Source organism: Pinus tabuliformis, chromosome X, assembly GCF_031772625.1.
Source record: "Pinus tabuliformis cultivar Carrire ecotype Pingquan chromosome X, CPIR1, whole genome shotgun sequence".
Classification (NCBI taxonomy): Eukaryota; Viridiplantae; Streptophyta; class Pinopsida; order Pinales; family Pinaceae; genus Pinus; species Pinus tabuliformis.
In genome coordinates, this window is record NC_142308.1 from 1,257,816,581 (window position 1) to 1,257,842,079 (window position 25,499).

Consider the following 25,499-nt stretch of genomic DNA (forward strand, 5'->3'; position numbering starts at 1 on the left):
CAACCAAGGCTCATCTAGCAGAATTTAGTGGATAAAAATGGCGATCACGAGATGTAAATTGGGTATGGGTTCATTTTTACACAAGCTTGAACCATGGAGAACTCTGCTTGGATTTGATTTCATGTTTACACAAGCTTGAAATGAAGAACTATGCTTGTTATAAGTTCGCATTGCCCCAGAATAATGATTCAAATCGAGGTACGTGCCCCCCAAGCTTCATTGCATTCAATGAGGTGGATGGAATGAAGGTTCACTTTCAAGGGAGTTGTTTCATTTTTAATGAGGTTGACATAGTAAAATAACTATCCTCATAACCCTTGTTTCATTTTTTAACGAGGTTGACACAAGATCAAGAACTTTCCTCAAAACCCCTGATTCATTTTTTAATGAGCTTGACACAAGACAAGGAACTATGCTCCAAAACCCTTGATTCATTTTTTAACGAGCTTGACACAAGACAAGGAACTATGCTCCAGACACCCGGTTTCATTTTTTAACGAGGTTGACACAGGAACAAACTATCCTCGGGACTCCTGGTTTCATTTTTTAATGAGGTTGACACAGGAACAAACTATCCTCGACAATGATCAGGAATCCTAAAACAACTGTACAGCCTGATATGCAATTTCCAAGGGACTCAAAGGCATCGCGCCATCAAATGAATCCGGCTCAGAATTGGAAGGTACGATCCAAGGATCATCAAAAGTAACAATATTCGATGAAATCATATGAATATTTGCAATAGAAGGCGATACGTTAGGAGGAGGGAAGGAAAAATTTCCTAGTAAACCAGAATCTTTAATCAAACCTACGCCAACATCCTTGTAAGGGATAGTTGTTTTACCGACATGCTGAATACTATCTGTAGAGGCTGGGTCGGTTGAGAAATAAGTCAGCTGGTCTATCGTAACGATCTTTCCGTTATGAGGAAACTTGATAAGCTGAAAGACTGATGAAACAATAGCAGTCATAGCATAAGACCAACTACGACCTAGGAGAAGGTTGTAATCTAGAGGGGCATCAACCACTTCCACATCTAGATTTATAGTTTTGCCTTCGACCCCTATAGGTAAATCCTGCCAAATACCAAAAGGATGGAACCCTCGGCCATCAAAAGCCTTTAGAATTGTCGAATACTGATTAAGTGTGGGAGAACTAAGCGATTTCCAACACTGGATAGACATAATACACGTAGAAGCCCCTTCATCAATCACAGTCCGAAAGCAAGGTCTATTATTTACTAAAACTGGAATTTGGAAAGCCATTTGCTGAGGTAGGTGGGGTGTACTATTATCTAAATCAAAGATTATTAGGTTTGAATCCTGAATATCAATAGCTCCTATAGCAGAAATAGTAATTTACATTGTGCTGGGCACGATTGCAGCACTTCTAAAGCCGACATTGCTCAAGGGGAAATAGCTAAGTCTTCAACACTGTTGTAATTCTCAGCAGCTCTCGCATGTGGATTGAAAGCTGATTTATGAAGTAGACCTTTAGCAGGCAGTTTGATTACTAAGTCAGGGTTGGGTTTCTCGATCTGTAGTGGATCAGAACCAGGAGGAGGTGTAGTTGATGTGTTTGAATTAGAAGATTCTGCTTCTTTACCATCCACAGGATTTTTACTACCATAATCTTGCGATCGCATCACAATCCTGACATGAGACATCATCATAATGGGTTCTTCTGAGGCATTCGAGGAAGAAGCAATCATCTTAATATCTTGAGTAGGATAAGGATTCTTCAAGACATCAGATGTTTGAGAACCTTTAACAAATTCCGAAACCTCTGCTCGATGTGGGAAATCTTTGGTAAAATGATCCTCATCGCAAATGAAACAAGGATAGCGAGGTTTTTGTTTTTCGTCAGTAGATTCATTTTTATCTGTTTTATCTTTTGAAATTTGTTTGTTTTTATTCTTCCCTTTCTCTTTACTACCGAATTGTGATCTGGTCGTAGATGATTCTATGACATGGACGTCGGTAGAAACTTCAGCGGAAGAATCTCCTTTCGGGGAATCAGGTAAAGTTTTTATAGGAGAAGAATTCTTTGAAGATTTCTTCTTACTTTTTGTACTAACTGAACCAATCATACCATCAGCGGCATAAGAACCTGAAAGATCTACAGTTATTTGACCGTGTTTTGGAAGATCAGGGATTTTTTCATGTAAAGTACCTGACTGCGTATAAACAAGGTCAAGGTACTGAGCATGAGCAATGACTTGCTCTTCATTGACAACTCCTCCCTTAGTTAAATCTTCAATGATTTTAGGTAACAATGATTTAATGAACCATTCTGCTACAATTTGATCCGGAATGAAAACTTTCACTAAACGCCTTCTATGTCGCCATTCATGAATATGATCAGAAATATATGTGGACGTGGATTGTTTTAGCGAAGTTAACAGTTCCATGCCATTGTTGTATCTGACAGGCAACTGAAAATGAGTTAAGAAAGCAGTGGCTAACTGATTGAAATTATAAAAAGAGCCTCATGGTAACTCAATGTACCATGTGGAGGCAAGACTAATAAGAGTTCGTTGAAAAAGACGCAAACGAATTGAATCATCAATGATTGAATTAGATTCACACCAGAGGTGATAAGTCATGACGTGATTTGACGGATCCTCTCTTGACTTACCCTCAAATTTAGGGATATCACTGGGCAACTTACTAGGCATTGGCGGCCAATACGGAAGATAGTAAATCAGATCGTTCGTAAGGCACGACAAATCAGGTAAATCCAAAGTTGCAATAAATGGTAACTTGATGAGCCCCAAAAATGGATAATTATATGGGCTCATTCAACCTCCTAATTCGCCTTAATCCACCATTCTCATTAGTTTATTGCATGTTTTTAATTATATTTATGCTAATAGAGTGAATTGGGTTAGTCATTATGCCAACAAGTCTAATGGGTGCTTTGTGCATATTTTTAGTCAATTTTGAGACAAAATCAAAGGTTTTAATGAGCACTTGGCAGCCAAATTCGTGGAAGAACAAGGGAGAGGATTTGTAGGAAGGTGTCCCCTTCATTTATGGGCCCTTACCTCGAATTCTCCACCATCAGCTCGGAGTTCAAGGGCCACCAAATCAATTATCACAAGGGCAGCCGAGCAAGTGCTAGTAAAAGTGCTGTTAACTACAAGTTTTGGCAGTCGAGTTCCTAAAGTTTAGGAGGGCTGTTGGGGTCCTCAATTTGTATAAATAAGAGGGCTTAGGGCCTCATTTCAGTTAGTCACTTTGTAGGCAAAAGTTAGCTAGTTTGTAGTTCGATTTTAGTCATTTTTTAGGCAGTAGGTTAGCTCTGCATTTCAACACATTTTCAAGTTTTCCTTGTGGATAGTTTTTGGAATGTAACTATTCTTTTGATCAATAAAGATGAATCAGCTTTGCACCAGCTCTAAATCTCTCTTAGGAGGCTGTAGCTCGTGGGGTTGGGCCCATCTTAAGTGCCCAGTACCTTCTTTGTTTACTTTTATGTGTTTTTGCTACATTCTTAGAATAAAATCTGCTATTTAGATTTAAATCTTGTTTTGTTATTTAGGTTGCTTTGATGATTAAAAAAGGCTTTGCATGTTCAGATTTAGTTGATAGGTTAATAACAGGGAAGATATTCAGAAAAAGGGCCATCAAGCACCTCTGATTTCACCTCTCCCTCAGTGGGATCAGGAGCTGGGATCAAGGTGACCTTGCTGCCCACAAAAACACTGACTTTGCTTTGCCATGCAATCACTAGTGTTTGATTTTCATTTGTAGAAGTTGGTTACATGTTCAGATTTTTGCTTGCTTAGTTGCATAAGTTAGTATACATGGTTTCATTGTAGTTCAAACTCCTGTTCATTCTCTTTACTGTCAGCTAGATCATATTAGGTCAACGTAACTAGGTCTTTGATTTTACAAGTCTTCGTTGGTTCAATTGGAAAAACAACTTGCAGAGCACCTGTACCACTTCTCTACCTGCCCATACTCCATCAAACCCATCTACTCCATCCCTCAACTCAGCTTCTTGCCTTACGTTTTCCATTTGCTCACATAACCCTAGTTTTTGTGCATCATTGCTTCAGTCCTCCTTGAACAAATCCAGCCATCTACATCTTTCCTCAACTCCATCCACCAAGTCCTGGACCACCTCCAACCCTTATCCTACCTCCATACCCACTCCTTCATCTTTCTTCCTCCATCCATCCTCCAAAATCCCATTTCTGAACATCCTGTAGAAAAATTACAGACATCCTGTAGAAAATCACAGACATCCTATAGAACCCCTGCAGACTTCCTGTAGAAGCTCACGAATGAGGTTTCTTGATAGCCAAACTCTGTGAAACTCTCTGGAAGGGTGTTAGGGACCCCTTAGGCCCTCTCTGAACCTTCCCGACCTCCTCCAAGCATTTCCTCTCGCCAATCCACCTCTGCACAATCAAAATAGTCAAATCGCATGCATGATGACTTTGGCAACTTATTCAAAAATAAAAAAAAAAATTATTTTATTTATTTATTTATTTATTTTTTATATATATATATTTTATATTTTTATTTTATTTTATTTATTTATTTATTTTTTTTTTTTTTTTTTTTTTTTCAGATGTTACTATAGAAGTAGCTTAGATACATGTATTTACCTTTCTAGAAGTCAATGGCATTTCTTTCAGTAGGTTGCATCCTCTTTCTTGCATCGGTACAGGTAGCTGGTAAAATTAGGGTTTGCTAGGGTTTACGTTTCCTTTCAGCTTTCCAGTTTCTTTTTGCAAGTAGATTAGCCTTCTTTGAGTTATCTTTCGTCCATCAGTTAAAAATCTTCTTCTCAGAGCTCATAGAAGTTGGCTTAAGCTCTTAGCGGACTTGTGCCAGGTGACCAGGTGACAGCTGCGGCAAGAGCTAGTACTTGTGCATACAACACCGTCGCTTCCAAGTTTGTTACGAACTACCGGGTTGATAAAATTAAAGAAGGGAGTCCCAGGAGTTGCAGCATTGTTGCTGAAATACTGGGGCTCACCATAACTGACAGTTAGGGTCGCAAAAACCTTGGGTAATGAGACCAGCTCCAGGAGGAGGATATCTAGGATAACCTGGAATCTGATTTGCATTAGGAATGTTATAACCTCCTGGAAAACCAGGATTAACCGGACCAAACTGAGGTTGTTGATAAGTATAGCCAGGATACGGTTGATACTGATAAACTGGGTTTTGTACAGTAGGACTGAATTGATACTGTCCCTGGTACGGTTGATAAGTGAATTGCGGTTGACTTGTGGCAATCGTACTTGTACCAGCTTGTCCTGCAGGCATCTGGACTGAAGTCTGAACTGTAGGTCCTGACTATGGCACAGAGACTTGAGGAGTTTGCACTGATATAGGGATAGTAGAAACTAGAACTACAGATACTCCAGAAACAAGTGTGGTAGGTTGAACAGAAGTTGCAGTAGTTGTAGTAGTTTGAGGCGGAGTCTGAGGTGTGCTAGGCCCAGGCTGCTGAACTAAACCAGGTGCAGGGGTTTGAACAGTAGGTTGGACAGGTTGCTGGGTTGGACCAAAAACCAAAGGTTGTCGAGGTTGATTAGATAACTGCACATTAGGTTGCATAGTCCGTTGAGTTTGAGGTGGATTCCACACCATGTTCATTTCGGGGTATGGGCCCATAAAAGGTTGTGCACATGGAGGACCATAACTTGGTTGAACGTAGGGTTGATAATTAAGCGGTACATTTCCAGCTCCTTGTAAAAATGATTGACCAGAAGGCGGTTGGAAACCTTGAGTTGGGTATTGACCTTGAGGTTGATAACCCTGAGGCACATACTAAATCTGGGGTTAATAAGCATCCTGAGGAATATACTGAGTCTGGGGTTGACCTTGGGGTATGTACTGTCCTGAAGGTTGAAAATCTTGAGGTAGCCCTCTAGGCAGAAACTTACTACCTTGGGGTTGCCCCTCAGGCGGTAACTGACTACCTTGAGGTTGCCCCCCAGGCAGTAACTGACTCCCTTGAGGCTGCCCCCCAGGCGGTGACTGACTACCTTGGGGTTGCCCCCCAGGTAGTAACTAACTACCTTGGGGTTGCCCCCCAGGCGATAACTGACTACCTCGAGGTTGAGGATTTGGAATACTACCAGACATCATATGGATTTGCTCTGCGTTCAACGTTTGAGTTCCATTACTACCAGATGATATTTGATGTTTAGTCGGTCAAGGAGTTGCTCCTGAAAAAGTACCAGAGAGTGACTGGTAACTTGAAGGAACATAAGGACTACCGTATAAAAATGTTATCGGTGATTGGGAGAACATAGATGACCGTCTTGACATGGTTGATGAAGGATAATAACCTCTTGGTGTAGGATGAAAAGGAATTCGAGGTGGTGAAAAAATAAGACCCGGGTTTTCTAAAAAATTTGTCAATGACAAATACCAAGCGTCACTCCTAAAAGGACTGTAGAATATTGGTTCACGCTCCCTAAGATTCAAAGTCTGTTGGTTTTCAGGAAGAATTAAAACTTAGTCTGGATTGACAAGTTATTCAGTAGAAATGAGCCTAGAAGGAAGACTTTGAGTAATGATATTTCCTACCCTAGGTGAACCAGGATCACTAGAAGTTGGAGTAACAAATCCTGAAGATGGTTCCAAAACAGCAGGTTCAGTGTCAGGCTCAGAAATTTCAGGTTCTTCAGCTAATTCACTGGAAGGAGAAATACTACCAGTAACTTCGGAAAATGAAATTGGCTCTTGAATATACTATGTTGTTTGTATTTGATAATCAGGATGAACAATTAAAGATGACTCTCCGGCTTCTGGTGATCCAACTCTACTGTCACTAGGTGATACGAGAGCTCGCAGCCCTTCAAGTTGGCTTGGTGTATACTCAGGAGGTTTCCCCTGAAGTCTACGAGATTGTCTCGGTAATTCAGCCATGATTAAATATTAATTAATCACACACAAACAAAGAAAATTTCATTAAAAGCACCTAAAGTCTCTAAAGAAACAAGCAGCTGAATCACACGCCTAAAAAATCTAAGAGTTCAAACCACGCACAAACAATAACTTCCCGTACTAAAAACACTAGTTGGTGATGAAATCCAACTTAGTAGAAGTTTAATATAGAAAGGGCGGTTGGAACAATTACCCCGACAACCTGCTTAATGAAACAGACTGGCACAAGTTTCTTCACAAAACCATCTCGAGTGAAGAGAACCCCCCAGAGAGTCCAAGTGAGTCTAGTCGACATCTGCTCCAGGTACAGTGAGATCCTTCCTTCACCATCACCTTAGGAAATAATCTTAAGTTTATGGACACTAAGGTTACCAACAACGACAAATACAACTGGGGGAACAGTCTACGATCCGATCTACCCGCAAGGGCAGAGTAACAAAGCTCAATCCCCTTGAAGGCTCCTCGACATGGTCAATCCGAGTTTTACCAACAAGTGACCCCAGGCTCCTTGACAATGGTTAATCTGAGGTTTACCGTTTATAATACACACAATTCTTCTATCTTTCCCAATGAAACAAAATTGATTGTCTCAAAGGTTCGGACATGATCTCGTGATTGACTCGTTTAAGAGAAGCTTCCCAGAATGTATCAATTACAATTGGATTTATTTCCTACCGCAAGATGTATCTACTTGTTTGTTTTAAGTACCTTGGAGAGTTAATTACTCCCTACTCCAAAATACTAGCCTAAGCTATATTGGTGATAAGAGCCCTAGAAATAGAAAAGATTACTAGATCAAAATTAATTAAGCGATGCTTTTATGGGTTGTTCTTTAATTCAATAGGTATGGAAATGAAACTTTGATGGTGTGAAGACTCGACTCCAAACACACTAAAAAAATGCACCTAAAATGATAAGCAATTCGTTTTTCTTTCAATGAAATTCTAGCTAAAAGAAAGAGTTCGAGAATGCAATTCTTTAAGAAACAATTCTTTCTTTCAACATGGAAATGGAAAGAAAATCTTTTTGTCTTTTTTAATAAGAACTCAAAATGAGACTAATAATTAATGCTCACAATAAATCCCTTTCCCTTTTCAAAACTTGAAACTACAAAAAACAATTTGCTTCAAAAGAGATCTACAAGTTCTAGAAAAACACTCAAAACTACAAAAACTAATTTTGAGATCTAAAAACTTTAAAAATCTAATTGAATAAAAGCTTCAATTCTTTTTGAGGATGTTTTACTTAGTTGTTCAGTAAACTAAGGATTCATTTGCATAGAATAACAAATCAATAAAAAAACATTCAGATATGTTTTCTTTTGTAAAAATGAAATTCAAAACTTATAACAAAGTTTGTTCAAAGATTTGCAATGAGAAAACTAAATCTATTTCTCACAAAGGATAGATTTCACAACCAAGTTAGAATCATCAAGAAGACGAAATGACACCAAGGTGATCTAAGGTTTCTCAAGCTTCTGATCTTTGAGTCACTACAGAGACAAAGTGAAAACCACTCCAAGCATGCAAAACTTCTAGAAAATCATCCAAAACAAAAATACTATCGGAACTCACTCACAAGAGATTTTTGACAGGAAAAATACAGATCTGGGTAGACACTAAAAATCCTAAATGAAACCTAAACTTAATTGGAAGAAGATATTTTAGGTTTTTCAAAAAAAATTACAGGGTCCGCAGGCTCCAAAAGAAACAGGTGCGGTTCTGCTCTGTTTACTAAAGGAAAAGTGCGGAGATGCCCGCACTGTCTGTAAAGAGAAAGTGCAGTCCCCTGAAAACTTCGAAAAAAACAAAAAATAATCTAGATTCTAAAAACTACCCAAGCCAGTATACATCAATCAAAAACCAGAAATGAAAAAAAATTTCTCAAGTCAAAACAAAGGAAAACCAAAATCTAAAAACCGTCCCCAGTGGAGTCGCCAATTTGTTGGTCGGATAAATTGATCTTGCAGACAAGGCCGATCTCCCTTGTATCAGAAGATAGTCTAGCAACAAATGGACAAACAAACCTATCTTTCTCTAAACATATGCGATTTATAAGTAAATACTACAAAGGTGTTAAGATCCTACCTTAGATCCAATGCTTGTTCGTAGTAGTCATCCTTCAATCGTTCGAAAGAGTTAACCTCCAATCGTTCGAAAGAGTTACCTTTAAAGATCTGCAATCACAAACAAGCAAACATTAAATAACACTTGCATAGCAAATATCATAAATCATGTCTATTATGGTGATCAAGGAATCCATAAAATAAACCATGAATCAACAGCTTATTGAGAAAAACAAATTTATTTGTATTAACTTTGAAGTAGAAGAACCTTACAACCTTTTCAGCCTTAATGTTGAACAAGCTCTTCCTGGGGTCTGAAACAGGAATTTCCTTTACTCTGACAAGTCTTGCACTCCTCCAAATGAGATCGTAGAGGTATGTAATCTCTCCTCATAAAAACTAAACTAAAGAAGACTAAGTTCCAGCAGCATTTCACCTCAAAACTATTCAGCTTCTCCCTTTCCAGTAACCAACCCAATGCTTCTTTTTATAGTGCAAAGGAGGAGGTTACAGGTCCACCTATGAAGGGATAGAATCCTCCTTCAAAGGGATAGGCTCCTCACATCAAGGGGTTAGCTCCTTAAGGTATGGGATGCATGAACCTTAAGAGAGCGAACTTGCCACCACAAGATTCCTTCCAGAAGCTTCTAGAAATGAACGAAAGTGAGTTTTTTAGAATATACTCGCGCCTTTTTAACTTTTACAGGGGTCCACACCTTTAGCACAGAGACAGTGCGGTCAGGTGCGGGACCGCAGGTAATACAAAGAGAAAGTGCAGAACCAAAGTTTTAAAGACTTTGAGGGATTTTCTCTTACTTTCAAGGCTTGATATGAGGAACTAATGCTTCAGACTTGTAGAGGGGGAAAGTATGAGTGGTAATGAACTCACACAGATAGCAGAATGTCAAGGTGACAATTTGTAGTGTAGCAGCACTAACCCCATACTTAAACATAATCTTTGCAACTAAATTGCTTCCTTGCTTGAATGAGTGGCTGCTATGCATTCAACCTTTGTAGTTGAAAGTGCCACTACAGACTGTCTCTTGCTAATCCAACTGACTACTCCTCCAAATAGGTCAAACGCATACCCCCTTGTAGATATTCTCTGATCTAGATCTCCAACCCAACCTGCATAAAAAAAGACACGTATGTCCAACACTTTCTCCCATCTTGGTCATCCTTAGTAGCATAAATGATAGTCACAAATTCGATGCAGATATCTGAAAACCAACTTTATTGTTCTCCAATGCTCCTTCCCTAGTTTTGACATAATCCTTCTCAATACTCCCACTGCATGTGTAATGTTTGTTCTGGTACATACAATTGCATACATCAAACTACCAATTGCACTTGCATATGGAACATGGGACATGTCCTCTTCCTCTTCCTGTGTCTTGGGACATTGTTCTGCAGATAATTTTAGACCTACAAGAATAAGAACCTTCATCTATTTACTATCCTACAAATTAAACCTTTGCAATATTGTCTCAACATATTTCATCTGGTTTAACCATAGTTTCCTCTTTTCCCAATCATATTTAATTTCCATGCCCAAAATAAAGTTTGCAACACCAAGATACTTCATGTTGAATTTAGAGGACAATTGGGTCTTCACATCTTGGATACTTTTTCTGTCATTTCCGATCAACAATATATAATCCACATACAAGAACAAATAAATAGCACGATCACTAAGTAATTTATAATAAACACAGTGATTCACTTTTCTCCTTGTGAATCCAAGTCCATGTATATATGTATCAAACTTTTGATACCACATCCTTTGTGATTGCTTTAACCCATAAAAAGATTTCTTTAACCTGCAAATCCTTCTAGTTGCTTCATGCATATCTCTTCTTCTAGATCCCCATGTAGGAATGTTGTTTCACACCCATATGTTCCACCATAAAATCAAATGAAGAAACAACAAATAAAAGTAATCTAATAGAATCTAACTTTGCAACAAGAGAAAAAATTTCACCAAAATCTATTCCCGACACCCGAGAATAACCTTTCACTACTAATTGAGCTTTGTATTTCTCTACTTTTCCTTCTACATTCATCTTCTTCCTAAATACCCATTTGCTGCTGATGGGTCTCCTTTCAGCCATAAACTCCACAGGATCCCAAGCCTCATTTTTGTCCAAAGTTTCCACTTCTTCAACCATGGCCTTCTTCCAAAGCTTTCCATCCTATGAATCTACTACCTCCCCAAAAGTTTTGGGATAATCATCAGTGATAGATAAAGAAAAAATTGAACATAAATCATATGGACTATACCTCTTAGGCTACCTTCTTTCCCAAATTGATCTCCTCAAAATCAGAGTGTGTGGTTCTTCTTCTGATTCTTGTTCTTCTATCAAGTTTGATTCTTCACCCTTTATATAAAACTCTATATTCTCAGGTTCCTTTTCCCTTGGTAAGACTTCATGCTTCTTGACATCCTTCACTTTTATATATACCACAACTCAACTATACACTACCTTCTTTGTTTCTGGGTTGAAAATCTTGTAACCTTTTAAACCATATTTATGCCCAATAAAGATGCACCTTTTAGATTTACTATCCAACTTGGTTATTTTCTCTTTTGGAACATGTACATATGCCTCACAGCTAAATAACTTGAGATGTGAGCGAGAGATTTCCTTTCCAGTCCATACCACATGTGGAGTTTTATCCTCCAATGTTGATATAGGTGTTCTGTTAAATAGGTAACATGTAGTATCCACTACCTTTGCCCAGAACTCTTGCCTTGATCTAACGCCACTGAGTATGCTTCTTTCCTTTTCCATCAGCATCTTGTTCATCCTTTCTGCAACTCCATTTTGCAGAGGTTTGTATTCTAATTCATTTTTGCATAAATATTCTAATTCTTTCTTACAGAACTCTCCACTATTATATGTCCTCAACACCTTAATCTAATTGTTCATTTTTACATAAATATTCTAATTCTTTCTTACAGAACTCTCCACTATTATATGTCCTTAACACTTAATCTTCTTTTCTATCTAATTTTCCACCAAAGCCTTAAATTCTTTAAACCTGTCAAAGACTTTAGATTTCTTCCTGAGGAAATATATCCATGTATTCCTCAAGAATTCATCTATAAACGAGGCATGGTACACAGATTTACCCAGTGAGGGAATTGGCATAGGTCCAAACACATCACTATGCACAATCTCTAATATTCCTTCTTCTCTCTTAGCACCAAAAGGAAAACTTACCTGATTTCGCTTCCCATATACATAATGTCCATAGAAATAAAAAAACCTAGAGATAAATTAGACATACCTTATACCATACCATTACTATGTAGTATCTGAAGGCCCTTCTCTCCAATATGTCCCAATATTTGATGACACAACATAGTATTTTCACCAAAGACTACAATATTTTCTGCTCCCCTTTCAGGAATGACATAATTATTGCAACCATGAATAAAAGCACTACCCAAAATATTGTACATAGTTCTGATCCAAAATCTCCTCATCAATACCAACACTTTTCAAACCTTCTTGCAAGTATCTTTCTCGAACACTTTAATTACACCTCCATCATCCATCCTACTTACAGAAATTAGATTTTTGGCTAGTCTAAGAATGTGCAAAACACCAAGAAGTGTTCCAATCCTCCCATCTATACCCTTTAGCTTGACTTTTCCTCATCTTATCATTTTGGTCTTCCTGTCATTACCTAGGAAGACATCACCACCATCATACTTCTCATATTCGAAGAACCACTCCCTATGGGGACTCATATTAAAGGATGCACCTGAGTCTCATCACCTAGGAAGACATCACCACCATCATACTTCTCATATTCGAAGAACCACTCGCTATGGTGAGTCATATTAAAGGATGCACCCGAGTCAATCAATCGTGCCTCATGATCTACATGTTTACTTGAAGAAGAATCTAAGCAGACATCCCCACCTTCATTTGAGGTGGGTTTCACCTCTGCAGAAGGAGCATCATTAAATCCATTTCCTTTCTCAGGTGTTTTAGATCTACAATTGTTTTTAGTGCCCTTCTTTTCCATATTTCCAGCATAACTTTACATATTTTCCTGGATATTTAGATCTCTCTCTAGATTTAGATCTCCCACTTGAGGACTTATTTCTAATTATTTTATGGGACTATCCTCTTGCATACAAGGCATCTCCATTTTTTCCCTCCCTTTTCTTCCATATCATCTCCTCCGACAAAAGGATGAGACTATTTCATCAAATTTCAAGGTAGTTGTATTGTTACCTATGGAAATAACTGAACTATCCCACAAATTTGGTAGAGAACAAAACAAACTGATGCACTTATTTTCATCTAAAATTTTATTATCAACAGATACTAACTGACTTGCCATAGTATTGAAGGTATTCATATTCTCTATCACCGAGTCTTCATCCCTCATCCTTAGGTTATACAACTTATTCCACTGGAAAAATTTATTTAATAGGGACTTAGACTGATACAAATTCCCTAACTTGTCCCAAAAATATTTTGTTATAACTTCTCTTGAAGCATTCATTAATACTGATTTTGATACACATAACCATATTATGCTCTTGGCCTTTCGATTTAACTTGGTCCATTTCTTTTTCAACATTGTGTTTTGTTTAGTATCAATCCACTGATCCTTATCCACCAACATATTCTCCATCTTGAGCTTCCACAACTCAAAGCTCTATTCGTTGAATTTCTCAATCTCTATCTTTCCACTGTTCGCCATCTCCTTTCACTGCAATAATTGATCCCGTGGATCTCCCACTGTAACAAGGTCTACCATAGGCTCGAACAAAACCCCTCAGTCGCAAAGGCATCCCCTTGAAGCCAAAACTGATCTGATACCAGATGAATTTTTTAACCCTATACTGAAATTACCTGCAAATAAGTTCTTTAAAATAGAAAATATATAATGGAAAGAATATAAAATATACACAAAGGTTTTCTTCCTAAAACCGAAAACCAAGAAAACTAGATTGATTTTTCATTATTTTCCTTTTAATGTTACAATACATTATATACATGTTGGAGCATTTATAAAACTCCAATCTAGTAACCCTGGATTAAAACATAATCGTAGTTCCCTTCACTAGATCTACAAAATACCATGGGAAAAACCATCATGCCCAAAGCCATTCACAACACCATGGGTGGGTTCATCCACCATCCATAGGTTTCCCCCCATCCAAGGGTCGTGAAAATAATATAACACATACCCAACAATGATTTCAGATGTCAAATCCTTATTGCTCTAAGGGGACCCGACCTACTGAGGCTTTAAAATTTGTGTTTTTAATGTGTTATAAGTATGCCTTTCAGAGGAGGAACCATAATGAAGTGCAATGGTTTTCACAACTTTGTAAAGGTGACTCATGCGCTGGTCATGATTCAACATAATACATAGTAAAGTATCGCCATTTAGGTCCTACACAACACAAAAGGAGACCCCTTCAGTACTTCCTATAATTTCCTCAATGATCCTCCCTCTTTCCATCGGTTCATGCGCACAAACATAACCAAAAGGACAAGTTATTCTTGGTCTACATGACTCGGGAAAAGGGCTCTCTCATTGGTTTCCTTAGTGATCACAAATTAAGCCCAGACTATGTGATCCAACTTCCAAAGATAGTTTTATAGGGATTACAAGTTCACTTTGATTCTTTGTCTACACATATTTTGGCTCTCTATTTTATGAATTGCTATAATCTTCAAGCTCTCCTCAGCATGACTAAATCCAAAACTAACTAACCTCTTTCTCCTCACACATGTTGCTTCACATAGGAGGGGTCCCCTTCTTGGGCTGAAAATTCAACAAGACTCTACCATGAGGTATGTATCCCATGGTTGGGCGGCTCTAGTACCTCCTCCCCAATCCTCTCATAACTACTTTGGAAGTTGGTAGCTCAACAAGAACATCACAGATCAAAAAATTAAATTTAAGTATGATAATAAACTTATCAATCTCCCTCACAATATTCCTAAGCAATCTATCCTTCCAGATATCAGGATCCATATATGCATGTACATAGGTTTGATTCAAAGATATACATGCTCTCCTAATTGAAATTAGTTATGCATTCTATTCTATTATGTATAAATCTTTTGGCTGTCTTACACTACCTTTAATTATTTCCTAATGTTAATTACTTCTTGTTCCATTCCCTTTAACATTACTAGCCCAAGTCTGATTTTTTCCACTAGATTATCCCAAATTATTCGGGTATTGCACTTTCTTCCATACAGAGCTTCAAAAGGGATCATATTTAATAATTCTTAACAGCCATTATTATATGAAAATTCAACCATAGGCAGGAATTCTTCCCACTTCTTAGGTTGGTGCATGACGTACATCTTGAGCATGTATTCCAAAATTGTGTTCTCTTTTTGTTTGTCCATTAGTTTGAGGGTTGTATGTTTTGTAGAAATTTGATTGGGTTCCAAATCACAGAAATAAATATTTTCAAAAATTAGAGGAAAAAATGGAATTCCAATCAAATATAATCTTCTTGGGCATGGCATGCAATATTAAAATAACCTACATAAAGAACTGGGCAATATCAATTACCTTATAGGTAGACTTAACAAATATAAAGGGAGTTGTCTTGCTCAACTTACCTACTACCACCATGATTGCATCATGTTTCTTGGGTGTCCTTGGTAATTTGGTGATGAAGTCAATTGATATGACTTCCCACTTCCATTTTTGGATTGGTACTAGCTGCAACAATATTGCTGGCATCCTAAACATTTGGAAACATATTCAAGAATTTATTTCTTCATCCATGGACAATATACAACTTCCTGGTAGATTTTATCACCTTTTGGTATCCTGGGTGACCTTCTTATGGTATTCTGTGAAACTCATCCATTATGAGCTTCCTTAATTCATCCACATTGGGTATGTACAAACTACCTTTGAACAAAAAAAACTCCATTGATGGTTAGCTGATATTTTCTCTTATTGGCCCTTTGGGCTCTTACTACAAGCTCTTAGTTACATTCCAGAAGTGTTCATATTCCTATAATGCTTCTCTAATCCTTTCCTTGATTTTTGTCTCAGAGTGATCTTGGATTCCAAGTCTATCACTTTCATATGAGTACATCAACCACTTAATTCTCCTTGCCTTTAATGTGATTGATTTCAAAATAAAATTCACTAAATTGTTCCATCCATATAGATTTCCTAACATTCAATTGGGGTTGATAAAACAAATACCTCCACCGATTGTGATCCAAATATTGTCCCAAGAAAGTAGTTCCTCCGCATTTTTAGAACATGCACAATGGCTGCAACATCCCAATCATGTGTAACATAATTTTTCTTGCACTCATTTAGTTTCCTAGGCTTATAGAATATCACATGTCCATCCTGCATGGGAACTCCACTGAGTCCCTCCTTACAAGCATTTATGCAAACCAAGAAGTCTTTATCTGTGTCAGCAATCTTCAAAATAGGGGCATGTGTGAGAATGTTCTTTAGTTGTTCAAAACTTGTTGTGCACTCTGATTTCCAATGAAATATCACACCCTTCTTTTGCAATATTGTAATTAGGTGCCTAATATTCGAGAATCCTTGAATGAATCTTCTATAATAACTTTCCAACCCCATAAAATATCTAACTTCTATTAAACTCTGGGGAGTAGGCCACTCTAGTATGGCCTTGATCTTTTTAGGATTAATTGCCACTCCTTCTTTAGAGATAACATGACCCAAGTGGTGCACTTACAACTGGAAGAAATCACATTTTTTGAGCTTAGCATATAGTTGATGCTCCCTTAGCACTCGTAATACAGCCTTGAGGTGTTCCTCATGCTACCCTTTGGTATTTAAATACACTAAGATGTCATCAATAAATAGCAACACAAACTTGTCCAAGTGTTTGTTGAGAATATTATTCATGAGTCACATACATGTGGTTAGTGGGTTTTTCAACCTAAATGGAACCACTACAAATTCATAGTGTCCATATATGGTCCTAAATGAAGTCTTGTGGATATCTTCATCGTTGATCCGAACTTGTTGATACCCATACCTAAAATATCTCTTTGAAAACATTGTGGCTCCTCTTGACTAGTCAAATAAATCATTAGTCCCTGGCAGGGGATACTCTTTTTTAATATTTTCCTTGTTCAACCATATGTAATCAATGCATAGCCTAAGGGTGCTATACTTTTTCTTCAAAAATAATGTTGGAGCTCTCTAAGGGAACACATTGGGCTTAATGTACCCTTGTCCAACATTTCTTTCAGCTGTATCTTCAGCTTTACTAACTCAGGTGTGCTCATTTTATAGGATATCCTTAACATAGACACCACTCCTAGAATGATCTATATTGAAACATGTCCCACTTAGGCGGTAGTCATGGCATCTCTTCAGGAAATACATCATTGTATTCTTGTAGTATGTAATGATCTTCAATTCTTAACTTATTGTCCTCTCTTGAATTGGTCACTTGAATGGCGTACAAAGGAAATCCCTGTCTGCTATATATATTTAATTGAAGAGCTAAAGTATTCCTTAATAATATAGGATTTTTCATTCCTTACAATAACCTTTAATCTCCTTCATCGTCCTTGTATTCTAATGTTTTATTATAAAAATCCAACTTTTCCATATGTGTTGTTATCCAGTCCATGCCAATCAGCAGGCCATACAACCCCAAGGGATCGATATTTAAAGTGGATATTGTAAGCATACCACGCCTCATCTCTAATTAAAGTGATTCAATAAATCAATCACCTTCCTTTTTACTCTACTGGTTCACTGAACCAGACATAATTTAGAATGTTGTTTCCTCTGTAAAATACAGGCTTCCATGACTTATGGAGTAACATAAATGAGGATATATCTCGGTTCAATTAAAATTGAAATAGGGTGGTTGGAAAGCATACCTTCCATTTCCGTTACTAAGGCTTGGTGGCCTACTTGCATGTTTTCCATAGTTGCATAAATCCGGGGTACACTCCAAGTCACATTATTGACTATGGTAGCCTTTTGGACATTTTACACCCTCTTGTTGTCTTGTTTTCAACTCTTTCCTTGGTTCCTTAGCCTCTTCCTTTGTTGGCCAAATTGGTTTATTCCCACTTGGAGCTGAATTTTTTTATTGGAACTCACTTTTTGTAGGTACAGTGAGTTTTACACTTCCTTAGTCTACCTATAGGATGAGGATATTGATCCCTTCTTTCCAAAAATGGAATTTTCTTTCCTTTTCCATTTTGTTTGAAATTCAGTGTTATGCTTTGACTAATCATAACAATATTTTTCCTTCCGAATAGTATCCTCCATCATCTTTGGTTCATCAAATTCTATTCTATCTTGATAGGATTGTGGCAATCCACTGAGGAAGTGCTAGATATTTGTCTTTTCATATTTTATGTAAGGTAAATATATCAATAGTTCTATGAACTTATTATTATAGGCTTCATAGAAAGTTTCCTAAATTTATGCTCGTGTAATTCTTTAATTTTCGCATGGTAATACCTTTTAGACAAGAATTTCTTCCCACATATCTCTCAAACCTATTGTACGTAAATTTTCTCTCTCAAAAACTTTTGACATTCTTGAGGTCTTCCCACCATATGTAAGAATTTCCTCTCAGATTAAATATGGCTACTTGTGTCTTCATGTTTTCAAAGTAACTATTGGCCTTGAAATATTTTCTTATGCCCATAAGCCATGATTCAACCTCATCACTCTTTCAAAGTTATCCATCAAATGTGTTGTGTTTTCCGTTCTTAAATTCTTTAGGAATTATGCTCTTGTCATCCCTCTTCTTCTTCTTATGAAGCCTTGTTTTAGCTGTTGTGATGGACATCTGATCAGAACTGTCAAACTGTCAACCCTATCCTCAGATGTGTCTTTTGAAGTGTCCTTACTTGTACTCATGTGCCTTTCTTGATCTTCTTCCTTTTTCCTTAATGGTTCCTAGTCTATATTTTTGAATTTCATATGGGATATGGACTTTTTTGGACCTAGGCTTGTCCCAATTATTAGCACCAGGTTCAAGCTACTTTTTTCATTGCAAGTCTAATAGATTATGCAAGATCACAACATTAAATTCTTCCTCCTTTTCCCAGGGCTTGATAATCTTCTCATTATTAGCGTTGTAACTTCTAAGTTTAGCCCTTATGCTTCTAAGGGTCTCCATCCAATCAAGAGGTCTCTCTACTGACCTCCTCTCATCTAAATCTACTTCTCCATTACGAGGATTTGTGTCCATAATGTAATGGACGATTCTGCTACACAGTCCTTTTATACTTTTGTTGGGATTATATCTTCTTATGTGTTGGAATAAAACACATAGTTGTTAGTTTAAAATAATCATAAATAATAGTAAACATATTAAATTACTTTGGATATGCTAGTGCTAGATTAGGTTGGTTTGAAACAAATATTTGACACATTCATGCATAATTTAAATAAATAAATAGGGTTTAAAATCAACAAGTTCATCATAATAAATAATTTTTTCAGATCCTGAGCATCAGTTGTCTTAGAACTATCTTTGTCTATGAATTCCTTAATCCCATTGTCTTCCAACACTGCCTCCATCCTATCCTTCCAAGCAATATAGTTCGAACTACCCTCAAGGGCATATTCGAGTCTAAATCTGTAGAATGACATCCTACTGGATCTAAAGTATTCTAATGCAAATTCGATTTCTCCTGCAAAGACAAACTTGTATTCTCCTCTTCTATAGTGATTTCAGCTCTGATACCATGTAGAAATTCCTTGTAGATTCAAATTGCAGATTGTAATACGCTAAAATAATTGTATTGAATATACTCATCAGTAGAAATAATAAATAATCGATGAAATCACAAAGCATAAAAGAGAAAGAATTCAATCACACATAACACAATAATTTTCTGCGGAAATCCACAGCTAAAAACCCCTGCTATGTGTATATTGCATCAATAAAAAAATATGAGAAGATTACAATGATTTGCTCAAGCCTAAGAAACCTCTACACTATCTCTATTTGTTTCAATGCTTCCTTGGCAACCCTTGGATGAATACAATATTTTATGCTCAACCTTGAGCTCAACCTGCACAAGTATTTTCTATCCTCTTCCTGACTGACTTATTTTGGACAATACTTTGCCAAATTCCTAGCCTTCCAACCTCCTACTTCCTTGCTAGTTTCCTAAGGAATTATCCCATATTTAATTGGGAAATTCCTCAATTATGAATTGTGCAATCCTCATAGGCCTTCCTCTGATTGCATGCACCACCTGTTCAATTCAGATGATTATACAAATGATAGTACATTGTCCCTGAACTCCAATCTCAATTGTGTCTTTCTATAATCTGACATGCATGAGTTAATTATGAGTGAATCTTCAGTTTACTGCTTGAGAAGTGTTGGTTACACCCCACTACTGCAAGTTACGCCCCACTACTAGATCTCCCACTAATTCCTCCATCAATTGGAACGTGTTTAACTTAATTTAACTTAGTCAAATTGAATTAAATAATTACAACTCAAAAGAACTCAACCTGGGCCCCTAAAATTTAGAAACCACTCTACATGACTCTAGATAGACTCCCAACTTGAATTAAATGATCTAACTAAGTCAAACTAACTTAGTTAACTATTACAAGTTGATATGAGAATTAGAATTACAATTTAATTGAAGGACAAAATTAAATTAGGATTTTCTTGTTGCATTTTTCAACACTCCCTCTCAACAAGAAAGATACTATTTGCGACCCCAATCCTACCTCTATGAAACTTGAATTTGCATCTTGATAATTCCTTTGTCAAAATATCTGCATCCTGCTCCTTTGTAGGAATGTATTCCAGCAACATGATTCTCCTCTGCACACAATCTCGTAGATGGTGATACCAGATGTCAATATGATTGGACCGATCATGAAAAACTAGATTCTCAGAGAGTTTGATACAACTCTGATTATCACAATAAATCACTGTAGGATCCATCTATTGACCAAATACTATCAGCCATGTACTCTGCTTCTACTGAACTGAGTGCAACTGATCTTTGCTTCCTGTTGTACCAGGAAACTGTTGCTGACCCAATACTGAAGATTCCCCCTAATGTTCTCTTTCTGTTAGATGGAATCCCTGCCCAATATACATCTGTGAAGCCTTGAAGCTTCAATCCCTCTGTCTGTCGATACCAAAGACCAAACTGAGTGGTGCCTCTGACATATCTCAAAAAATGTTTAGCTACCTTCCAATAGAGTTTAGTTGGATTAACCATGGCTTGACTAAGCTGGTTAATTGCAAAACATGTCTGGTCGTGTGTTCACCAAATACATAAGTGAACCCACAAGATGTCTATAAATAGTAGCCTCCACTACTTCACCTGAAGTAACATCCTCCTTCCTCCAGTTACCTGCTAGAGGAGTCTCCATGGGTTTGCTTCTCTCCATGTGGAACTTCTTCAGTATCTCGTTGGAATACTTTCCCTGAGAGACAAATAGTTCCTCATATCCTTGCCATACTTCCATACCAAGAAAGTAATGCATGAGCCCCAGGTCCTTCATCTCAAATTCTCTTGCAAGATCCTCTTTTAAATATTTTATCATCTTCTCATCACCTGTTAGAATCAAGTCATTGACATATAATATTATTACTAACAATTTACCTTCAACCACAATATCGTAAAGGTTCGCATCTGCTTCAATTTTGCTGAAGCCCAACCCAGTGAAATTGTTTTCAATCCTGGTGTACCAGGCACGAGGTGCTTGTTTTATTCCATACAATGCTCGCTTGATTCTGCACACATGTGACTCTCTGATGAAGGTCTCAAATCCTTTTGGCTGCTCAATATACACCTCTTCCTCAATCATATCGTTTAGGAATGTATTCTTCACATCCATTTGATGTATCTTCCATCCCATCTGCGCTGACAGTGCTAGAATAGCTCTGATTGAAGAGTACCTTACTACTGGAGCAAAGGTCTCATCATAAGCAATTCCCTCTACTTGAGAAAATCCTCTAGCCACAACTCTGGCCTTGTGGTTCTTCACACTCCCATCTATTTCTTTCTTTACCTTACAAAGCCATATGGAACTCACCATTGACTTGTCTGCTAGTCTTGGGACCACTTCCCAAACATTGCTTCTAATAATGGATTCATACTCCTAAACCATGGCATCAACCAATAATGGTTGCTACACTGCTTCCTCTAATGAGGATGGCTCAATATCTACATTCTCACTCATCAGAGCCATGTAGTCATTGTATCGATTTGGTGGCCTCCTCTGCCTGTGATATGATGTGGGTGCTCCCACATTTTCTCTGGCATCATGCATCAATCTGTTAGCCTCTTTGGTTCGCTTCCTTCCATCTCTGGCAGTCTCTTCATGAGTGGGTTCTTCCACTCTCTGATCCTATGCTTGTGGTTGCTCCACATCATCCTAAGGTTCCTCCTTTGGAGCTAAGATCTCATCATTTGCATGTAACAGAAGCTCCCTCTCAAGGGAACATCTCATGGCATTCTCTTCATCGAACTTCACATCTATATGAACCATTGTCATCTTGTTGGATGGCATGTACACCCGATAGTTGTGAGGTGTATCATTTTGCCCCACAAATACACCCAACTCAATTGTTTCCTCCAGATTTTTCCGTGCATCCTTGGTAATATGACAGTAGATTGATGAATCAAAGATCCTGAAGTGTGCCACATCTGGTTTCTTACCTAAAAAATATTCTTCTGGTGTACTCATCCCAAGAATTCGATGAGGGCTTATGTTATGCAAATAAACAATTGTGTTGCATGCTTCAGCCCACAAGTGCAATGGTAGGCCCTGATCATGTAACATCGCTTGTGTCGCTCCCACAATACTTATGTTCTTCCTTTCAGCCACCCCATTTTGTTGTGGGTTATGATTTATTATTAACCCCCGTCGAATGCCTTCTGATGCACTTATCACTTCTGAGAGATTTAACTTTCCTTCTAGTATCTTTCTCAAAAAGTTCTATAAACTCACAAAATTTAGTGAGCGTTTGATCTTTCTTCTGCATGAATAAATCCAACGCTTATGAGAAAAATCATCAACAAATATTACATAATACATGTGCTTGGCAGTGGATGTTGTTGAGAATGGCCCACACAAATCTAAGTGAACTCGATCAAGGATTTATTGCACTTGACTGTATTTATCATGAAAGGAAGATTTGGTGTAGTTTCCTAATGTACACCCTTTGCATGTGCCTCTATGATCTAGTGCACCCTTGGGAATTCCTGTAGAAATTTGCTGCATGATCTTCAAAACTCCATGATGCAAGTGACCCAATCTTTTATTCCACAACTCACTGATGTCTCGGCTCTACACCTTCTCTTCTTTAGTGCTCAAAGGAATGCAATATTCTACAACCAATTCGTAGAGGTTCTTCACCTGAACCTCGACTGATTCACTTGTCATGAGGCTATGTGACGAAGGAAATCCTTTCCCTTACTAAATATCACATCATAGCCACGATCCTCCAACATGGCAACTGAAACCAAGTTCTTCTTCAAACATAGAACATACATGACATCTTTTAATGTGAGAGGAGAACCAAACTCCCTTTAAAAGGTAACAGTACTGATGTCGGTCGCATTATACCTCCCATCATCTCCCATCTAGATGTGCATCTGGAGATCCATCTCATCCAAGTCATTGAAGAACTCTTTGTTGTCGATCATATGGAATGAGGCTCCACTATCCAAGTACCACACATTACCCATCACAGATGTCACCACACAAGCAATGAGGGTGAAATCCAGTTCAAATTGTGAAGCAAGAGCTTCACCTACCGCTCCTCTTTAGGGCTTCTTACTGACCTTCTTGTACGGACACTTTGTGGCATAGTGTCCCATATCGTGGCAGTGAAAACATTTAATCTTCGACATGTCCTTCTTCTTGCCGCCCTGACTAGAATACGATTTTGAATGGGATGAATCTCATTCCCTTTCTTCGCCTTTCCAGCTAAAGGAAATTTCTCCTCATCATCATGCTTGGATGAGTATCCATCTCTGGTGTTTCGCTGAATCTCTTCCAATACCAAGTCAGACCATAATAGCTCCCACTCTGGTATATTCTTCCTCTCATTAAATGAGTCATATTCGATGTGTCAGATCGTGGGAAGTCCTAGAAGTGTCAGGAACACCAAATCATCTTCAGAAACTATAACACCGACACTTCCAAGCTCATCCTGACATTGGGTGAACTTGGTCAAGTACTTTGGTATTATGTTGCCCTTCTCCATCTTTATCTTTCTGAGCTTGTCCTTCAGTGCGAGCTTCCCATGGTCACTATTGTTTTGAAACAGGTCCATCAATGCCTTCCACATTGAAAATGGATTTTCCTTACCGTGGAGGTTCGAGACAATATGATCTCGAACTCCTTCTAGGATAATCCTTCTCACCTTTGCCACACACTTTGTCCACTCTGCTAGATCCTGAGCATCAATTGGCTTAGGACTGTGTTTGTCTAGGAATTCCTTAAGCCCGTTGTCTTCGAACACTTCCTCCATATTGTCCTTCCAAGCAATATAGTTTGAACTACCCTCAAGGGCATATTCGAGTCTCAATCCGTAGAACAACATCCTGATAGCTTTGAAGTATGGAACTACATTTTCGATTTATCCTACAAAATACAAACTCATATTCTCCTCTTCTATAGTGATTTCAAATCTGATACCATGTAGAAATTCCTTATAGATTCAAAATGCAGATTGTAATATGCTAAAACAATTGACTTGAATCTACTCTACTCATCAGTAGAAACAATAAACAATCAATGAAATCACGAAGCATAAAAGAGAAATAATTCAATCACACATAACATAATAATTTTCTAGGGAAAGCCACAACTAAAAACCCCTGCTATCTGTATATTGAATTAATCAGAAAATATGAGAATATTACAATGCTTTGCTCAAGCCCAAGCAACCTTTGCACTATTTGTATCTGTCTCACTTCTTCCTTGGAAATCCTTGGATGAATACAATATGCTCTTCTCAACATGAACAAGTATTTTAAATCTTCTGCGTGACTGACTACCTTTGGCCAATACTTAACCAAAATCCTAGCCTTCCAAGATCCTAATTCCTCGTGCAGTTTCCTAGGGAATTAGCCCATATTTAATTGAGAAATTCCTCAATTATGAATTGTGCAATCCTCATAGGCCTTTCTCTGATTGCATGCATCACCTATAAAATTCAGATGATTATACAATTGATATTACATTGTCCCTGAACTCCAATCTCAACTTGGTCTTTCTCTAATCTAACATGCATGAGATAATTATGAGTGAATCTTCATTTGACTGGTTGAGAAGTGTTGGTTACACCCCACTACTGGATATCCCACTAATTCCTTTATCGGTTGGAACTAGTTTAACTGAATTTAACTCAGTTAAATAAAACTAAATAATTACAACTCAAAAGAACTCAACCCGGGCCCCTAAAATTTAGGAACCAATCTACATGACTCTAGATAGACTCCCAACTCGAATTAACTGAGCCAACGAAGTCAAATTAACTTAGCTAACTA